This window comes from Miscanthus floridulus, chromosome 3 (genome assembly GCF_019320115.1).
Source record: "Miscanthus floridulus cultivar M001 chromosome 3, ASM1932011v1, whole genome shotgun sequence".
Classification (NCBI taxonomy): Eukaryota; Viridiplantae; Streptophyta; class Magnoliopsida; order Poales; family Poaceae; genus Miscanthus; species Miscanthus floridulus.
The window spans coordinates 57,843,485-57,864,023 of record NC_089582.1 but is presented as its reverse complement, the minus strand read 5'-3'; the positions used below and the strand labels follow the sequence as shown (position 1 = coordinate 57,864,023).

The 20,539-nt window shown below is 40.9% G+C and overlaps 1 non-coding gene across 1 annotated transcript; it reads right to left on the bottom strand.

The window, feature by feature from the left end:
- Positions 1–4,606: 4,606 nt before the first annotated feature.
- On the bottom strand, positions 4,607–4,713 carry LOC136547656 (small nucleolar RNA R71). Its single transcript, XR_010781620.1, has one exon. It is a non-coding gene; the product is annotated as a small nucleolar RNA R71 (small nucleolar RNA).
- Positions 4,714–20,539: the final 15,826 nt, after the last annotated feature.

Here is a 20,539-nt window from a genome sequence, read left to right as displayed (position 1 = left end):
CCATGTGACCTAACACCTATAGCTCGGCTCCTTAATGCTATCATGAGGAGGACTCTACTTCCGAGGATGGGCTACCATGAGGGCCTGACTCGTATTTAGCTATGGCTAGTGTATTACCTGGTGTCTCAAATTGTCTTTGATATTTGGGATGTTATGCTTTCAGAGATGGAGGACACACTAGCAGAGGCTTCAAAGGTCACCGTCAGCTACCTTATGCTCATTGGATCACTTTCCTATTCCAAAAGGCAGTTACACACATGTCCTTAGAGACTATGGTAGAGGGGATAGGTGCTACTTCTGAGTTTCCACAATATGACATGAGCCAGATGCTATGTCACAGTCGTGCGAGGACACCTCACCAGCCAATCCATAGCCCAGAGGTACCAAAGACAGCAACTCGGCATGATGAGATCATCAGAGGCATTGCAGCGACAGAGGAGGAGCTTGATGCATAGCAAGAGGATGAGGTCGAGAGTGACCTGAGTGATAGCTCAGATGATGACTATTAGCCAATTCCGTAGATGGCTCCTCAACCACATGACAGAGAGGCCAGTGGCTCCAGCTCAGATCCACCATAGCCACCGCAGATTGACCCAACACTTCTAGCTATACTTGAGTGGATGAGACAAGACCAGGCACGCTAGGCATAGGAGACCATAGCTGCACTTGCTCAAGTTTAGGCACGACAGGATGAGTTTCAACGACAGCAGCAGGCCATGCAGCAGCAGCAGCTTATGATTCAGTAGTAGTTACTTAGCTTCATGCATCATGTATTCACTGCTATTGGGGTTGCTCCTCAGGAGTCTACACCTCAGATATGCCAGCCTACCACCACCACTCTAGTGACTCCAGCTGTGTAGCCCAGTGGGCTTTAGAGTCAGAGACAACCAGCTCCTTAGTTTGCCTCACCTATGGAGCAGGTGTCTTAGTGGTTTGCTTCACTAGGGACAACTTAGGGTCCTCACTTTACTCCTATTATTATGGGCTTCACTCTGACTCAGAGTTCTTTAGTGTTAGTGATGGACACCCTAATCTCCAGGAGTCTCAGCGCTACCTTTAGTGAGCTCATAGGGCATCCTACACCTCTAGAGTTCCGAGTCCCTATCCCTACCATAGTTGCTCTAGTTATCAGGACTACCGAGATGATTCTATCATCTATTGCATCATCCGAGCCACCTTAGATAGTCACTCCTACACCTGAGGCTTCAGCGACAGCGACAGTAGCACATGTGGCTCCACTTCCTATAGTGACACCTCTAGAGTCATAGACTGCGCTAGTTACTAAGCTGACCCAGATCGCTTCACTTTCATTTCTAGCTACAGAGGGTTAGATCGCTTAGAGTTCACGGTCAGAGGATGGTGCAGCTCAGTTTTAGATCTCTCACCACACCTTAGCGCCCGACTCTTCTGCTCCTATCCCACCGTTCGACCCTTAGGTTTTGGTGCTTGATACCAAAGGGGGAGAAGGAGTGAGTATGTTAGATCTATGGGGAGCTATTAGATCTAGGGGGAGCGTGCGAGATGGTCTTGATTAGTTTCTTTTGGTCTTTTGTGGGTGATACTTTGTGCATTCATGTTTACTTTCATGCATTGCATTATATACATGTGTGCTCTCTACATTATTATATATATGTCATGTCACTTGGTTATGCGCATTTACTTTGCTTCCGCATTTTACTTCGATTCAAATATGCTTTACTTCATGTACTCATGCTTAATTCATATCTTTTGAGTACACCATGTTGGCTTGGGTCATATAAGCATGTCTAACCCCTTTGTTCTAATTGTCAAAAGCTTATATGAACCAAGCATGTTGAAAACCTCACTCATCTCTTTTACATACTCGAGGTTGTGTTGTCATCAATCACCAAAAAGGGGGAGATTGAAAGCATCTAGGCCCCTTGTTGGGTTTTAGTGATTAATGATGACATGAGATTACTATGACTAACTTATGTTTTGCAGAGACAATTTGAGTTAGGTCATGTTAATAGAAATTGATTGGGCAATCATGGTTGTCATGCCCCTATCGATGGAAATCATTTCAGTTTTTAAAGGATGGACGACAAGGTTAAGGATGGACTAGTTCTAAGTGTCATTTGGTGTTGGAGAGACACTTAGAGTAGTTTAGGACTTTATTTTTCCTTTAGCCATACTATTAAGGGGGTAGGGACTGGTAGTTTGACCTAGATGAGTCTAGTGGGTTAGGTGTGGTGCACAATTGTCAAACCTAGCACTAGGTAGCTCAGAAATTGCCCTAAGATCAATTGGAGTCATCTTTATTCACATAGGATTTTGAGTTGGAAGTGAATGGAGGGTCAAATGACTTATTGGACGCTGGTCTGGTTGTGACTAGATGCTACAGGGTGAGTTCGGTTAGTTCATTTGATCAACTGCAGTCGACTGGTGCTGACCAGACACTGGTCTGATTATGACCAAACGCTGGAAGGTGAGTCTGGTCAGTTCATTTGATCCACTGTAGTTGTCTAGTACTTATCGGACGCTGAGTGGAGGAGCATCGGACGCTATTGTGCCTATGTCTGGTCAACATTAGTAAGGTACCAGAGAGGATTTTTGATGACCAGACACGTCCGGTGGGTGCTGACCGAACGCTGGTCAGAGTCTGGTCAGAGCTCAATGGCTCTCTCTAACACTATGGTGGGCACAACTGACCAGAGCGTCCGATCACCCTGACCAGAGCGTCCGATCAGCCCGCAGAGTGCTGACTCAACCTTGAAACTTTATGTTTTGAAAGAGGGGGTATAAATACTTACTCCACTCGTCCATGAGAAGTCTCTTGCCCATTTGTTCAGCTGAGAAACACCTTTGGAGTGCAAGAGAGAGCAAGAGCCTAGTGGGGTGATTGAGATTTGATAATCTAAGATTAAGGACCTCATTAGTGCATAGGGAGTAGCAAGTGTGCATCCACCTTTCTCATTAGGCTTGTCTTGGTCAAGTGAGAGTTTGTGCTTGATACTCTTGGTGATCGCCATCACCGAGGTGGCTCGGTGGTGATTGGGAGATTGGTGATCATCCGACGGAGCTTGTAGATGACCAAAGTCATGTTGTGAGCGGTTTTGGGCGATTCACCATGATGGAGTGTCAAAGATTAAGCCCGTAGAGAGCACTTGATCCTTGCATGGATCAAGGGGGAGCTACACCCTTGTGCGGGTGCTCCAATGAGGAATAGTGGAGAGTGGCGACTCTCTGATATCTCGAGAAAACATCACCGTGTTCCTTTTCCTCTCTTTACTTTGAGCATTTACATTTGAGCAATTCATTTTATGTCTTTACATTCCTAGAATTGCCATGCTAGAGTAGGATTGGAAGCTAGGGTGCAAAACTTTTGTGTGGAAAAACAATAGGAACATATTCTAGGCACAAGGGGTGAAATGGGCTAAGTGTAGGGCTTATTTATTTCAAAAATTTAGAATTAGCCCAATTCACCCCCATCTTGGGCATCTTGATCCTTTCATAGCTCTAACCATGTAATTTGTATGATCATTAACTGTTCTTTGCATGGCTATATTAGAACATGCCTGGTCCACCTAGGAACATTCTTTTATTCTTTGTTTCCCTTTTATCCTTGAGGTTGGCCCATATGTGTGTCCACTATCCTTGAAATACCATTTTTACCTCTATCATAGACTATTGGTTTACTATGCAAGCATGTAATCTTGTTCATATCCATGCTAGGCTCTCATACCTTGCCCTCCTTTAGGAAAATATAAATAATGATACCCTGAATACTTTCGGGTGAAATGCTACAATGATAGATCCGTGCGCTTGCGGATATTATTTCTGTAATCGTTAAGAACTATCATGTTGGTGTTTCTTGGCGGCATTGCTAAGATTTATCCAAATCTTAGTGATGGTGCTAAGAAATACCAACAGACATTTCTAGTGTCATTGCCAGGAATGGATTCCATCTCCATACTTGGTGATTGCGCTAAGAAATGCCCATAAGCATTTCTAGCACCGTTGCTAGGAAGGGTATAGGTTAAAAGAATCTAGTAGAACATGATCATGATCACATGCATGTAATGGTAGCCATAGTTTATGCAGGCTAACTCTATTTCTTTTCTTCCTGTTGTGGATGAAAACATGATAGTGTATGATTGGTTTTGTCTTGCCAGAAAATTACACCGATAATCCAGAGGCGCTCCTAAGGAAGAACATGTCTCATACCACTTCTTCCTCTGCTACTCCACCTTTAGTTGAACCAGTCACCCCCGCACCATCCACTACTACCGCTATGGCCAAGTCACTTCACATCTACTCCACCTTGCTATTGCCAACGTGCCTGTTGGGCCCGTTGGGCACCAAAAACTTTGAGCTCTAGACTAGCCTAATCACGATGGTGCAGGCAAACCAGTTCTATGGTTTGCCTAGCGTGGACATGAACGTGCACCTCCAACACTTCCTTGAGTTGTGCAACACCATCGTCATAAAAGATGTCGCACCAGCAAGCATCAGGCTCTGTCTATTTCCCTTCTCCCTCATGGGGAAGGAAAAATAGTGGTTCTATAAGGAAAAGAATGCAGTCAACATGTGGGACAAATGTTTTGCGATGTTCCTCGTGAAATTTTTCCCCATGGGAAAAACCAAGGCCCTGAGGGGGAAAATTTCAAACTTCCAGCAGAATTCGATGGAATCTATCCCTAAGGCATGGGAGAGGCTGTAGGATTATATCCAGGCATGCCTACACCATGGGATAGAAAACTAGCTTATACTCCAAAACTTCTACGATGGGCTAACACCCATGTTGAAGGGGCACATAGATGCTGCTGCTGGAGGAGCCTTTCTTTCTCTCACCATCAACGAAGTTTTGGAGGAGGAAAGATGGTGTCCAATCAAAGTTGGGGGAGGAAAGAAAACAACAAAAAGGCATGCATACCGTGAAGGAGACAGATATGCTTGCCGCAAAAATGGACTTGCTGTTAAAGAGACTTGACGAGTGTGCTGCCGATAAGGAGGCAATGAAGGGCACCATCAAGGCCACGGACTCGCATATGACTTGCGAAGTCTGTGGTGAAGTCGGACACTCAAGAAACAACTACCCCGAGACCCATGAAGAAGCATCGTACATCAACAGTGGGTTCCGACAAGGTAATAATAATGGGTGGAACAATCAATCCTACCCACAAGGAGATAAATCGAATTTCAACTCCAATTTCAATTCAAATCAACCTACCTTGAAAGACCTGGTCTTAGACCAGGCAAAAATAAATGAAAGTTTAACTAAAAAGTTGATGTATAATGATAAAATGCTTGAGAACATTAACTCTAAAATAGAAGGTTTATCATCATCTGTTAAGAATCAACTGAGATTTAATATAGAAACAAAGTTAGCTGAAAATGCTGCTGCTTTACCTATTAATAATGAAGGAAAAATGCCGGGGCAACCCGAGAATTCTTTTGAAAAAGTTAATGCAGTGACCACGAGGGGTGGTAAGTCCACTCGTGATCCACCAAACCCTAACAATAAAATAGGAAAAACACAAGGGCGATAGGAGGAGGGATCTTCTTAATCAACAAAAATGCAAGAAGATCAAGAAGAAGAGGAAACGGCATCGCAAGACTTCATCGACACAAGCTATTTACCATTTCCCGCCAGAAACAAAAAACAAGCCATGGACGAGCAATTCGGTCGTTTTGTTGAGATGATAGAGAAGATACATGTAAGCGTCCCCCTTATGGACATCTTGCATGTAACTTCTTATGCAAAATATATCAAAGACGTCATCAATAATAAGCGACCATTGCCATCCACGGAGGTCGTAAAGCTGACGGAAGAATGTAGCGTAGCTATAGTCAATTGTCTACCAGAAAAGAAGAAGGACCCTAGGTGCATGCTCAACCAGGACCTAGCAATTTGCCCATGCTTTGTGCAACCTAGGGGCTAGTGTTAGTGTGATGCCCAAGGTCATATTTGACAAGTGGAACTTCACGCACCTAGCACCAACGCCGATGATGCTCCAGCTGGCCGATTCCATGGTCCGCTATCCGGCAGGGATTGCCAAAGATATCCCAATGAAAATTTAGGGATACTTCGTCCCCGTCGACTTTGTGGTGCTAGACATGGAAACCACAAAGGAATCACCCCTCATCCTTGGGTGACCTTTCCTCAACACCACGAGAGCACAAATTGATGTTGGAGCCAGAGAAATCCGCTTCAATATCATTGACAAAAAAGAAAAGTTTGACTTTCAGCCTAGGCAGGAGCAATGCTCCATGATCCGTATCAAATACGGGCCAAACCCACAAGGCATAAAGGAGGTTGAGATACAACCTCAACTAATGGATAGCCTCATCAAGAAAAAAAGGGGCCAGAGCAGAAAAAGAACATCCTTAAACAAAAAGAAGAAACTTCAAAGGTTGATCCCACGCTACTCAAAAAGACAAAAAGGTGTGGAAACAAAAGGAAGAAACTCCGAAGTCCACTACCACACCACCCAAATCAAACAAAATGGTGTGGAGACCAAATAAAGTACAATCATCCATGTCCACTTCTCTAAGCACGGATATACCTTGATCAAGTAAGAAATGAAGGGAGAATAGTCCTGCTCATTGGACTTTAAAACAATGAGCCATTACTAAAGGTAAATTGGTAGTTATCCTTTATAATTATAATTTTTGCTAATATAAAAAAGTATCTTTATTAAAATCATAGTTTTTCTTCCATGATCCACACAAAGTATGCTTTGGGTTGGAGTATGGTTCTTGCGCGATCATGCTTCGTAGGCTTTTTAAAATTAAGCATGGTGCTTAGGTTGGTTAGCCTACCTTGATCAAATTAAACATGACATCTAGTTTGATCATTGTACTAAAACTACTAAGTATAAACATGAATAGGATAAACAAAAAGTATAAACCATATAAAAAATATATGCAATAAGCAAATAACCTACCTCGGAGTCATCACCAAGCAATCGTGGACCATAGGCCATGAGCGAGCTTGGGGGAGGACCCCGCAGAGGTAACTTGTATCTTCTATTTTTTGTATTTTAATTTTTTGCATTTATTTTCTGCATTTATTTATTAGCATTTAAAAAAAATCAATTTTTTTTTAAAAAATACCAAAAATATAAAATATGATAAAATACCAAAAATATGAATTCCACTCTCACATGTGTTTTAAGAATGTTTAGTTCTCCTAAGTTGAAATGATGACTAGTTGCTCTGTCTATAATTCATCTGTGCCTAGTCTGTAACTTAGTATTCTCCAAGATTTAAGTTTGTTGGCTAAAAATATCTCATCCTAAAAACTTGAAAACTAGTGGGTTGCAAATGCATGCTCCTTTTCTAAGTTGCTGCGAGTTATGATATGGTACAAATAGAATTTGCTATGATTTTGTTCTAAGAGCGACTAGACATTTAGAGTTTTTAATTTAAAAAATGCTAAAATTCAAAGTTCTTAAATGATTATGAATATCTACCAAGGCCATATGACATGATTCAAATTAAAACGTTAGTTATATGCTACTTGTTATTGCATTGAACTTTGTCAAATTGTTGTGACCCTTGTTGAGATTCTCATCATGCGCCCATGATCAAGACACACGTACACCCACAAATATAATGCTAACTCTTACACTGAGAGTTACGCAAAAACTTATTTTTCTCCACTAAATAATTACTCCATTCGTTTATCATGAGTCTCTCTCTCTCTAAAGTTTCATATGCCAACAAGAATAGTATGGGCTATGCTAAAAAAAGAGAAAAAAGGAAAAGAAAAAAAATATCCATGCTAAAAGGCATGAGAGAAAAAAGGCATGCCAAAGTGCATGAAGAAAAAAAAGAAAAAGAAAGAAAGAAATAAGATAGCCCATACTTTGAAATAAAAGGCATTCATCAAAAAAGAGAGAGGTTCATGACCAAAGGAGTACAAAAATATTTTAGAATTAGGAAGTTATTCAAATTCCACACATTTGCATGTCTTGATCAAAGTGTATGACTTGCATCTCCTTAAGGTCTGGTTTTTGACTTAGCAAAATATGCGATGCAAGTATGCCTCAATTTCATACCTACCCAAAACTCCACAAAAAGCCTTTAGTGGTAGGTTAAAAAGAAGGCAAATATCAAATGCCTTGGTGTGGTTTCATACACATTGAGCGGTCGAGAGAATCATTTGAAGAACTTACATTTCTTTACAAAAATCATAAAAGCTTCAGATGGACAGTTGATCAAGGAATAAATGATTGGCGATTCTATTATAACTGTTATATCTTGCAACCACCCAAGAACTTGGAAAAGCTATAAGCCCCACAGGGACCATGGTAAAGGGTGGATAAGAATGCCAACTTATTTAAATTGTGGAAGAATACTTTGATATAGGCATAACACTTATGAAATATATTCAGCATAGTACCAACTACTGATCAACAACCAAGTACATAGCTATTTGCTCGGGATGAGCAAAGGTTAAGCTTGGAGGATTTGTTGGCGGTCCTTAACGACCATATCCGACCGCCAAATAATATCTAAAATCAGATAAATAAAAAAACTTTTGACACATATGCTTTTACTATTGACATATATCCATATGTATTGGATACTTAGTGTTCTGCAGGATATATACATCAAATACATGGGAATATGATCAAAAGGCGCAATCCAGAACGCGTAATGCAGAACCAAGCAAAGGCCACTTACATGCAAAAACTGGGCCGAGCACCGATGTGGGAGGAACCTAGGCCCAACCAGCAGCCCACCAGAGTAAGGCGGTGGCCAGTGGGGCTAGCCCTAGTACGGCCACACCAGGGGTGCGCCTGCACCCCCACCACCACCTTTTGGGCCCCACCGTGCTCTACGGTTGCATGGCGGTATGCTGTTGATGGTAGTTAACAACTATTATAAACTGTCAATATAACTTGCATAAGGGCATTAAAATAATCACCAACATAGGTTTAGGGGTTTAAACTAACAAATTCCACAAGTTTTGGTGAATCTGTGTTTTCAGCAGGGTTTATTCATAAAACCGTCAAGGTGGACCTATATGTCAGAATTAATCATGCTTATCCATAATGGAATGGACACCAGAACGATCACTACACAACACCAAGATTAGCGATGGACTATCTGATGCTCAGAACGATCACTACACAACACCAAGATTAGCAAAAGACAATCTGACACTAAAAAGTTATAGCGATAGACTTCTATAGACAGTGTAAGTCCTGTCACTAAAAATCTTTAGCGTTAGACAATACTTTTAGCGACAGATAGTCTATTGCCCAGAATATTTTTAGTGATAGATAGTACATTGCTACTTTTTAGTGACATATGCTCTATTACTAGGCATATACCAATAGATCATCCAACAATCCATGTATTTATAATGACAGATTATTCAACAGGATGGTATAAATATATTAAAAAATAAATACAATGAGAAACATGTAGCACATATCATACCTGTATTCAAGCTTAAGGTCCATCACATAAAGATATAGAAACACATACATCACATGGAGGTCAATACATATATAACATAAAATCTTGTCTTGCACAGTACATCATCCAACAAGGTCAGCCACCAAAACATCACATGAATGCACACCCAGCAAGCAATGCTTGTAGTTTGTCTTTGACATACTAAGGTTTGTGAACATAATCATTTCTAGGAACTCAAAAACCAAAAGCAATGGCTTGCCAACACTAGAGCCTCCACCAGGTTATGTGTAGAACCATTTTCTAGAAACTCAAGCCAAAGATTGCCCAACACTTCCTGAAAAATATAACCACCATGTAATTAGGCAAGTGGAGAAAATATGTGAAGCTACTGTGCAGTATGATTTGTAATCAGCAAGTGTAGACATCCATTTTCTAGAAACCCAAGCCAAATTATAGGTTTTTTCTCTTACTGTAGTTAAATAGTCATGTACTACAAATAGCAGTTAGTTGTGAACTCAGTTTACATATTTTAGCACAGTTCATAGTGGTTGGATACGTGTGCAGGTAATAGTTATAGTTATAATTTTTATTTTTGAACAAATGCCTTCTTTCTCCATCATATTTAGTATAGCTATTACCTATAAACTACGACCTGACAGCATATCACATGTAAACATATGACTTGGGTGAAGCTCTATCTTGTGTCTGAGTTATGTAGGATCATCTTTTGGGAGAACAGAATCTGAAGTACTTGCCTAAAAAAATCAGCACAGATAACTCTACCATTTAGGCCAGTGGCCAGCCCCTCATGTGGATTTAACATAGATTTTTTCCCCGGGTTACATCTCAGGTGTTAAACTATTTAGTTTGAAAAGTAAACTGTTTTCTCTAAAAGTCAAAGACCGAAAATTGCCTAGGAAATGAAAATTCTTGTGCTCACTGCAATAGTGGGGACACTATAAAAAATAAATCAGTGATAGTAGCTCAGTTGGTAGAGTCTCCACTGTGACTTTGTCAGACCATGAGCAGTACTACTAGCTGGTACTTGCATATGTAATTGAGCTATTATTTTATGTTCACTTGCAGCCTCTATTCACTTTATCAGCCTATAATTTAGGGACATACCTGCAGTGCCCTTGAGAGGTGTACTAGATGCCTTCTTGCATTCCTTCTTCTTGCATTCCTTTATCTATCACATATAGGTTTAATTAGGAATATTGGTCATGCATCACAGATCAAACCAAAATGAAAATTATGTCAAGTCTAGTTTATTACTTTATTGTATGGCCATGCAATGATCATCTTGAGAGCAATAGCCATAGTCAGCATCTCGCCATAAGTCCGAGGCAGCATAGCATCCCTTCTCATCACAACATTAACAACTACTTCACAGTATTCATTCCCAAGAGGCTGGTCTCCTACCATGGTGTTTGGATTAGTTGAAATGACTGTTCCCCTAGCCACAGCTAACTCAGATCTCAATATAGCAAATAATATCACATCCTTTCCAACATGAAATAAATGATGCGCCCATAAGAATTTTAAAGCAAGGAACGTATATGAAACCACAAAAGAATGTAGGAAGACTGGAAGATTACAAGGTTATCATGAAAGCGAGGGCCATCATTTGTTGCTGTAGTTGCCTTGTTTATAGGTGAATGGGCTGCATCGTGCCTATGGGGGAGCCATCAGTGATGAGGACATCGCCACGCTGGACACACCGACGCCATGGTCTTCCCCAAGTTGCAATTCGTTCCCAACTCAACTCAGCTACCATGTCGCCCTCGGATTCAGCAGACACATCGTCACTGTTTCGGTCATAACTTTCTCATACGACATCGAAACGGGCCGTTCTTGGATGCGTTGGAAAGGGGACGACGACGCCGTCGTTTTGGAACTGGTCCCAGCTCCAGAAGGTCCGTGGATCATTCTGTGTGACCACAGCAAGGTGCTGCATCACCTATTTGGGCCAACTTGGCCGGGCCGTTCTTGGATGCGTTGGAAAGGGGACAACGACGCCATCGTTTTGGATCTGGTCCCAGCTCCAGAAGGTCCGTGGATCATTCTATGTGACCACGGCAAGGTGCTGCGTCACCTATTTGGGCCAACTTGGCCATGTATCGTGTCGGGCCTTAAGCCCAAGTTGTGGGCGTCCAACCCCTGGCCGTCCCCAACCCTAGGTCGAGTCTTAGATTATAAACACAGCCGCCGCCGCTGCTACACAATTGGGTTTTTGTTTAGAGTTTAGTTTTCCATCGAGAAACTGAATCGTTCATTGTAACTGTGGTGACAAATCCTTTTACAGTGATCTAGGGCCCCCGTTCTTGATCTCCTCCACTGTGTCGATTAGTCCTTTGGAACCAAGTTCTTGAATCCTCTATTGATATTCGCGTCATTCATATTTGCAATTTCAGATTGCGTGTTTTACCTTCTTGCTTGTGCTCTTCGATTCGCTTGCAGGAAAAGCCTTCTTGGCGAGGTCAATCAAGTTGTGCTTGGTTGATAACCAACGGAGCAGTGGTGTAACGGTTGTAGGGTTCGAATCGCGTCTGATTTGAAGCCGGATCGCCAACGTCGAGATCTCCACGAAATCAAACTTATCGGCTACCTCTCGGAAGATCGGGCCTGTACTCATCAATCAGATCATGTACAAATTGTACTAAGCTACTATTAATTGCTATGTGGGTATTAGATTGCTATAAAAAAGCTGATTATTGATGTATAGATTATGTACAGATTGCACTAAGTTGCTAAAAAAACTCGACCGGGGGGGGGTTAAGACTGCCTCCGTAGCATTACAAATAAGAAGAAGGACCTTCTCACCCAGCCGAGAAAACCCCCGAACCCCCGCCCCCACCCTTACACGGTGGCTTTCTGTTGCCCAAGTGAGAATTGGGCTGGTGCCCCCAGTGCTTTGGTTATAGGGACGGACGAGGATATTTTTTTTAACATTAGCCTGAAATTCGCTCCCACAGGGAGTCGAACCCAGGACCTGAGGAGTGCTGCTGGGTCACCTGACCGATTGAGTTAGGTGCCCTTTGGCCACTAAGTTACTATTGATGCACAGATTATACTAGCTGCTATGAATTGGATAACTTGCACAAGGGTAGACAATTCTATACCTGCAAGTCATCCCAAACTTGAAGCTTCTTTCCAAGGGGAACATACCTCCAATCATTAAATCAAACTGGTAATTTCTTTCTCACTTGACAACCAATGGCACTAGCAAACTTTCTATAATTTTCTCCTACAGGCTGTCCATATTCATTTACTATTATTTTGATTTTAGGCATGTCAGCTGTCCTTGAGAATATGTCATTCATTGTGGTGATTTTCCTTCCATTCCTCTTTTGAGTACCACCGTGCAAATCTGTATAGATGAAAACATAAATGTGAGTATTTTCAGAAAATATCAGCATATGTTCTCAGAAATTGTAGCCAGAAATTGCAGAAAATGTTCTCAGTAATTTTTAGAAATAAAATACCTTCATTGTCACATAAGAACTCTCCAACTACTTCATAATCGGGATCATCAATAATCTGCTCATTTGCAGTCTCAACATTATTTCTTTGTGGTCTTGGTCGCAAATTATGATGTTCAATGGCTGCATCACTTGTGTTATGAGTTCTCTACAGGAAAATGCACATGACAATGCCAATTAGTATTTGTACTAGTTTAGAAATCACTATTCTTTATTTCCAAAAGAAATTCTCCTTTCCAATACTATATTATTATCTGTGTCTAGCATTTTTGTTTACTGAAGAATCGTAGCCAGCATGTGCTTATATATATGTATGTTACCAGCATGTACCAGCAAGCACAGGATAGCTGGATACTGCAGCTGCTACATTTGTTTGTCAACATGCAGTATTTTTTTTAGCAAATGTAGTGCTCCTTACTGCTCTAGTTGTTGCAATCCAGCTGCACATATATTGGCAACCAGCACATGTATGCAATCCAATTGTATTGCCAGCAGCTACATGTATAATTCTTTTAGTTAATAATGCTTCAGCTATACTGATTGAAATGTTCACAGCAATAGTGCTGACTAAGGATCAAGTCTAGGAGTTTTGGGAGCAGCGATCTGATCCAGGACACGATGCCAAGCTTAGGACCTTTGACATGTATGTGATCAGTTTAATCCAAGTGCAGTATTTGAGGTAGTAGTAAAGTGCAGTATCCAAGTGCCATCTAAAGATTATTAGTTTTTTATGCAGAAGTTAACCTAACATAATCTTGAAGCAACTTCGAGCAGCCCATAAGTATTTGTACTAGTTTAGAAATGTTCCAGCACTATTGTACAAGGCTAACCTTTGTTCTTTTATTTGGTTGGGCAGGCTGGAGTGCGGCGCTGATCTGACGAAGACGAAGGGAATCCATCTCCTGGTTTCTTGCAACTTGTTGCCATTTCTGTCTCTCATACTTAGTCATGTCATCATCTCCGTTGCCTCTTCCTCTTGCGCTTGACATTTTTTCTCCTGAAAAGGTACAAAGGAATTAGCAATCTTTTCCTTGTATAAGAAATAATACAAACTGAAGGGAACAAAATTTTCAAGTAATCAATGAGGCAATCACATACTGCATAAATAACACTTACTTTTTAGGCTCAACAATTATACCATCTATGTCTGTCCTACTAGTGGGGACAACCCCATTAATAACATCCACAGTCACCTTGGCATTTAGATCAAGCAATGGCAGAACTAATCATTTGCCATTATCTAGGTGCTCACTCTCCAAATTATCCATATCATAGAAGTCTCTTGGTTTGGACCGATGAATAGAAACCCACTCAGAACCAGCATGTTCAGGAACATAGAAGACTTGCACTGCTTGTGATGCTAGTATGAAAGGCTCATCTGATACTTTTTCACCAGTATTGAATAAATGTTTAAAGTTGACAGTGGTGACCCAAACTGATCGGTTTTAACCCATTTACCCCGCACATGGTTGTCAACCCAATCATACTTGAAAAGAACAATATTTCCTTTGTGGTTATAGTTCAATTCAACAATCTCCTTTATAATGCCATAATAAGTCTTGTTTTCTATTATGACATTATCATTATCGCCCCTCTGAAAGCATGTGGACTCTGCAACCAGGGCGACCCCACTATTTTGGACATACCTACCCACATCATAGGACTCGGTGTGAAAATCAAATGCATTTATTGTGTAGCTACTATATTTTTGTGCACTCATGATTGGCGCCTTGGCTAAGATTTGTATCTCATCTGGTACTTCCTCACACATTTCTTGCACCTATGATTAGTAAGAAATATTATTATTAAGGTAAATGAGAAGTTCAACTTAGATAACATGTGTTAAGTTCTCTTCCTACTTACATGCGACCTAAACTACTCATGGAAGCATTCGTGCTGCATTCAGTTGATAGCTCGTTGGTTTCGAACACTAATTGAGGATAGAGAGTGAGCATACTTTCTGCAAAGGTCAATTTATCATCTTACCATGCAAGAGAATCTAAACATATATGGTGTGAAGTGAAACAGATTACTTACTCCAAGTAAGGCTCTATATTTGCATAGTTGAACAAAACATATCTATGTGCTTGTAGCCAAGTCTTGTGGTCTAAACTCACTGTGCACTTCCCAGCTAAACCCCGACCAATGCTATGAAAGAAAGGGGTTGTGCAATTTTTAGTTTGCATCGCTTCAACATTTGTAAGCGCCCGACTATGTAAATAGTGTCCACATAGTGTAAGGCTCTCATAAAACATAGAACCCTCCATAATTGATCCCTCTGGATGGCTTTTTGTACGAACATCACCTTTCAATCTCATCAAAAACCAATACAAATATAATATGCTCATTATGTTGTAAAATAGTATGTATTTTTTTATGAATATGCTGCAATACCCTCATAGAAATTACCTCTCAACAGGCCACATACTACGGAAATGTACTGGACCAGCCAGTCTTGATTGGGTAGGAAGATGGACCATCAGGTGTACCATAATGTCAAAAAAGGAGGGAAGGAATATAGTCTCTAGAAGGCTCAAGGTTTCAGCTATTTCAACCTCTAGAATATCCATATCACTTTTACGGAAAATAGGAGCACAAATTTTCTTGAAGAAATGACTAACACGTATCACTGCAGCACTAACTACTTCTGGCAATACTTTCCTCATAGCAAGCGGTAGTAAGTGCTATAGAACGATGTGGCATTCATGACTCTTAAGGCCAAACACCTTTCTCTCATTGACATGAACATTGTGACCTATATTAGATGCATAATCATCAGGAAACTTTACCCCTTTTAGTACTTCACAAAATAATTTCTTCTCATCGAGACTCATTGTATATGGTGCAGGTGGTAAATAAAATTGGTCATCAACATCAACAGGGTGGAGATCACTTCTAATACTTAAAGCTTGAAGGTCTAAGCGAGAATTCAGATTATCCTTAGATTTCCCATCGGTACCCAAGAATGTATTAACAAAGTTCTCAAACACATTTTCCCTATGTTCATTACATCAAAATTATGTCGCAGCATCAAATCTTTCCAACAGGGAAGTTTAAACCAAATAGACCTCCTTTTAAGAATGACTAATGGCTCCCCTTCCTTGCGTTTCTTCCTTGTTAGTTTCTTTCCAGATGGATCCTTGCCAAAAACTGTAACAATATCATTAGTACACTCCAACACTTCCTCCGCAGAGAGTGGAGTAGGTGCCTGCCTAAATTCAGTTGAACCAAACTTATCTACATCGAACCTAAATGGGTGATTTTCATCCAAAAACCTATGATGACCCATATAGCAAGTCTTGGTGCCATTACCAAGTCTATGTGAACAAGTATATGAGTGGCAATCAGGACATGCCGCTTCACCAGCAGTGACACAACCAAATGCATAGCCTAGACCCAAGAAGTTTGTAATAGTCCACAGCACTACTGCCCGTAATTGGAAGTACTCACCCTTCGATGCATCATAAGTTCTAACCCCCTTAACAAACATATCTAACAAATCATCCACAAGTGGCTGGAGAAAAACATCCATATCACTACCAGGAGCATGTTTTCCAAGAATTAGCAAAGAGAGTATGAAATTTGATTGCTTCATGCACATTGATGATGGAAAAACATAGGGAATACATATACCAGGCCAAATGCTATAGCTAATACTTTGGGTTCTATAAGGATTAAAACCATCGGTGGCAAATGCAAGATGTATATTTCTGCTATCCTTTGCAAACTCAGGATGTTTAAGATCAAACTCTTTCCATAGAGGAGAATCTACATGATGCCTAAGAACATCATCTCTTGTTCTCTCCTCATCATGCCATCTTGTTAGACTTGCTGTTTTAGAACATAGAAACAATCTTTGGAGCATTTTCTTTATCGAAAAGTACCGAAGAACCTTCTTAGGAACCTTGTACACATGTTTCCCATCTAGACTCTTCCTAGCTGATTTCCAACATGAAACCTCACACCTTGGACATGATTTAGATTTCTCAGGTTCCTTCCAATATAGAATGCAATTATTGTCACAGGCATGAATACTAATGTACCCAAGTCATATGGACTTAATCAATTTCTTAGTTTCATAGTAGTTTCTGGGTAGTGTTGAACCCTCAGGTACGACATCATTAAATAGATCTAGTATAAGGTCAAAACTTTTGTTAGTCCATCCTCCAAGGATCTTGATGTGAAGTAGCCTAATCAGGAAATAATTCTTGACTATTGGCTTCTACCAACTTTTGGAGGTCAACTAGTTCTTTAGGAAGCTCAACGGAACTGTTGTCTTTGAAATCCCCTCTATCATCTAAACCACAAGCTAGGTCTCTAAGCAATGTAGATTTGTCATCCTCTTCACTAGACTCTTCCACAAGATCAGCACCATCACCATTGTTGGTATTCACATAAGAGGAACTAGCTTCCCCATGTAAGTTCCAAGTTGTGTACCCATTTAGAAACCCATCACATATCAAGTGCTCCCGTATACCACTTGAGTCTCTCCAAAATGAGTTAACACACTTTCTGCAAGGGCGTAGTATCTTGTCCCCTACCGCTAAATTTCTAAATGCAAAAGCTAGGAAACTGTTGACTCCTTGTAAGTATGCCTTTGTGTGCCTAGCATCACTATTGATCCATGATTTATCCATGAGTCTTTGTGGGACTGAGCGTGTACCTATAGTACTTGAATCTATTAGCTGCAAGCAATGAGAAGAGGACAACGTCGATGCAGTAGATCTACAACTAGTTGGGTTTAGTGGGCTAGCTCCATAGTAATTTCACCGAGGGAGCTGAAATGAATCGGAAAGAATAAATCAATTATGCCAGCTTGTAACACGGGAAAGAATGGTTTCGAGCTTATGGTAAGAACAAGTATATAGACCCCTAATTATTTTTAGAATGGTTTCAGTAAGGAAACATGCAAAAGCTAGGAAAAGAAATTATCCCAACCACTGCAAATGTAAACCCAATATGAAGAGCTTCCCAAAATTATCCCAACCACTGCAAATTGACTGGTTGCGGCAGCAAAGGATAGATGTTCACATCAATAGATGGGAACTGGTTACATGTTAACATTAATCCATGGGCCCCTTTCAAAAGCTAGACAAGAGCATCAATCCTCAAAACATATTATTGTGGTATAGGAGATGATTCTTATGAGATGAACGCCAATTCATACCAACAACAACAACAACAACAAAGCCTTTAAGTCCCAAACAAGTTGGGGTAGGCTAGAGTTGAAACCCAACAGAAGCAATCAAGGTTCAGGCACGTGAATAGCTATTTCCAAGCACTCCTATCTAAGGCTAAGTCTTTGGGTATATTCCATCCTTTCAAGTCTCCTTTTATTGCCTCTACCCAAGTCAACTTCAGTCTTCCTCTACCTCTCTTAATGTTACTATCCTGGCTCAGGATTCTACTATGCACCGATGCCTCTAGAGGTCTCTGTTGGACATGTCCAAATCATCTCAACCGGTGTTGGATAAGCTTTTCTTCAATTGGTGCTACCCCTAATCTATCACGTATATCATCGTTCCGAACTCGATCCCTTCTTGTATGACCGCAAATCTAACACAACATACGCATTTCCACGACACTTATCTGTTGAACATATTGTCTTTTCGTAGGCCAACATTCTGCACCATACAACATAGCAGGTCTAATCGTCGTCCTATAAAACTTACCTTTTAGCTTCTGTGGTACCCTTTTGTCACATAGGACACCAGATGCTTGGCGCCACTTCATCCACTCTGCTTTGATTCTATGGCTAACATCTTCATCAATATCCCCGTCTCTCTATAGCATTGATCCTAAATATTGAAAGGTATCCTTCCTAGGCACTACTTGACCTTCCAAACAAATATCTTCCTCCTCCCGAGTAGTAGTGCTGAAGTCACATCTCATATACTCAGTTTTAGTTCTACTAAGTCTAAAACCTTTGGACTCCAAAGTCTCCCATCATAACTCTAGTTTTTGATTCACTCCTATTTGACTTTCATCAACTAGCACTACATCATCCGTGAAAAGCATACACCAAGGGATGTCCCCTTGTATGTCCCTTGTGACCTCATACATCACTAAGGCAAATAGATAAGGGCTCAAAGCTGACCCTTGATGTAGTCCTATCCTCATCGGGAAGTCATCCGTGTCTCCATCACTTGTTTGAACATTAGTCACAACATTGTTGTACATGTCCTTATTGAGCCCGACATACTTTGTTGGGACTTTATATTTGTCCAAAGCCCACCACATAACATTCCTTGGTATTTTATCATAAGCCTTCTCCAATTCAATAAAAACCATGTGTAGGTCCTTCTTCTTCTCCCTATACTACTCCATAACTTGTCTTATTAAGAAAATGGCTTCCATGGTTGACCTTCTAGGCATGAAACCAAATTGGTTCATAGAGACCCACGTTATTGCTCTCAAGCGATGCTCGATAACTCTCTCCCATGGCTTCATAGTATGGCTCATCAACTTAATTCCCCAGTAATTAGTATAACTTTGAATATCCCCTTTATTCTTGTAGATTGGTACCAATATACTTCTCCTCCACTCGTCAGACATCTTGTTCGATCAAAAAATATGGTTGAATAGCTTAGTTAGCCATACTATAGCTATGTCCCCAAGGCATCTCCACACCTCGATTGGGATACCATCTAGTCCCATCGCCTTACGTCCTTTCATCCTTTTCAACACCTCTCTGACCTCAGATTCTTGGATTCTCTACACAAAGCGCCTATTTGTGTCATCAAAAGAGTCATCCAACTAAAAGGTTGTGTCCGTATTCTCACCATTGAACAATTTGTCAAAATAATCTTGCCATCGATGTTGGATCTCATCCTCCTTCACCAAGAGATGCTCTCTTTCATCCTTAATGCACTTAACTTGGTTGAAGTCCCTTGTCTTTCTCTCACGAACCCTAGCCATCCTATAAATGTCTTTCTCTCCTTCCTTCATACTCAAATGTTGGTAAAGACCCTCATATGCTCTACCCTTTGCCACACTTATAGCTTGCTTTGCAGTCTTCTTTACCACCTTGTACTTCTCTATGTTGTCCACACTCCTATCATGGTACAAGCATCTATAGCATTATTTCTTCTCCTTAATAGCCCTTTGGACTTCCTCGTTCCACCACCAAGTATCTTTAGCCTTGCCTCCACTTCCTTTGGTTACTCCACACACCTCTGAGGCCACCTTCTAAATGTTGGTTGCCATCTTCTCCCACATATTGTTTATGTCCCCTTCTTCCTTCCAAGAGCCCTCTTTGATAACCCTTTCCCTGAATACCTCTGACGTCTCCCCTTTTAGTTTCCACCACTTTGTTCTTTCAATCTTAGCTTGTTTATCCCTATAGGCATGCACTTAAAAATGAAAGTCTACCACCAAAAGCTTATGTTGAGAAACAACACACTCCCCTGGTATCACCTTGCAATCCAAGCATGCTCGTTTGTCCTTTCTTCTTGCGAGGACAAAGTCAATCTAGCTAGAGTGTTGTCCGCTACTAAAGGTCACTAGATGAGATTCTCTCTTTCTAAAGAAAGTGTTGGCTATCATCAGGTCAAAAGTTACGCAAAGTCCAGAACTTCCCCCCCCCCTCCTGATTCCTACTACCATACCCAAAACCTCCATGAACTACCTCAAAACCTGCGCTTGTAGTACCTTCATGCCCATTA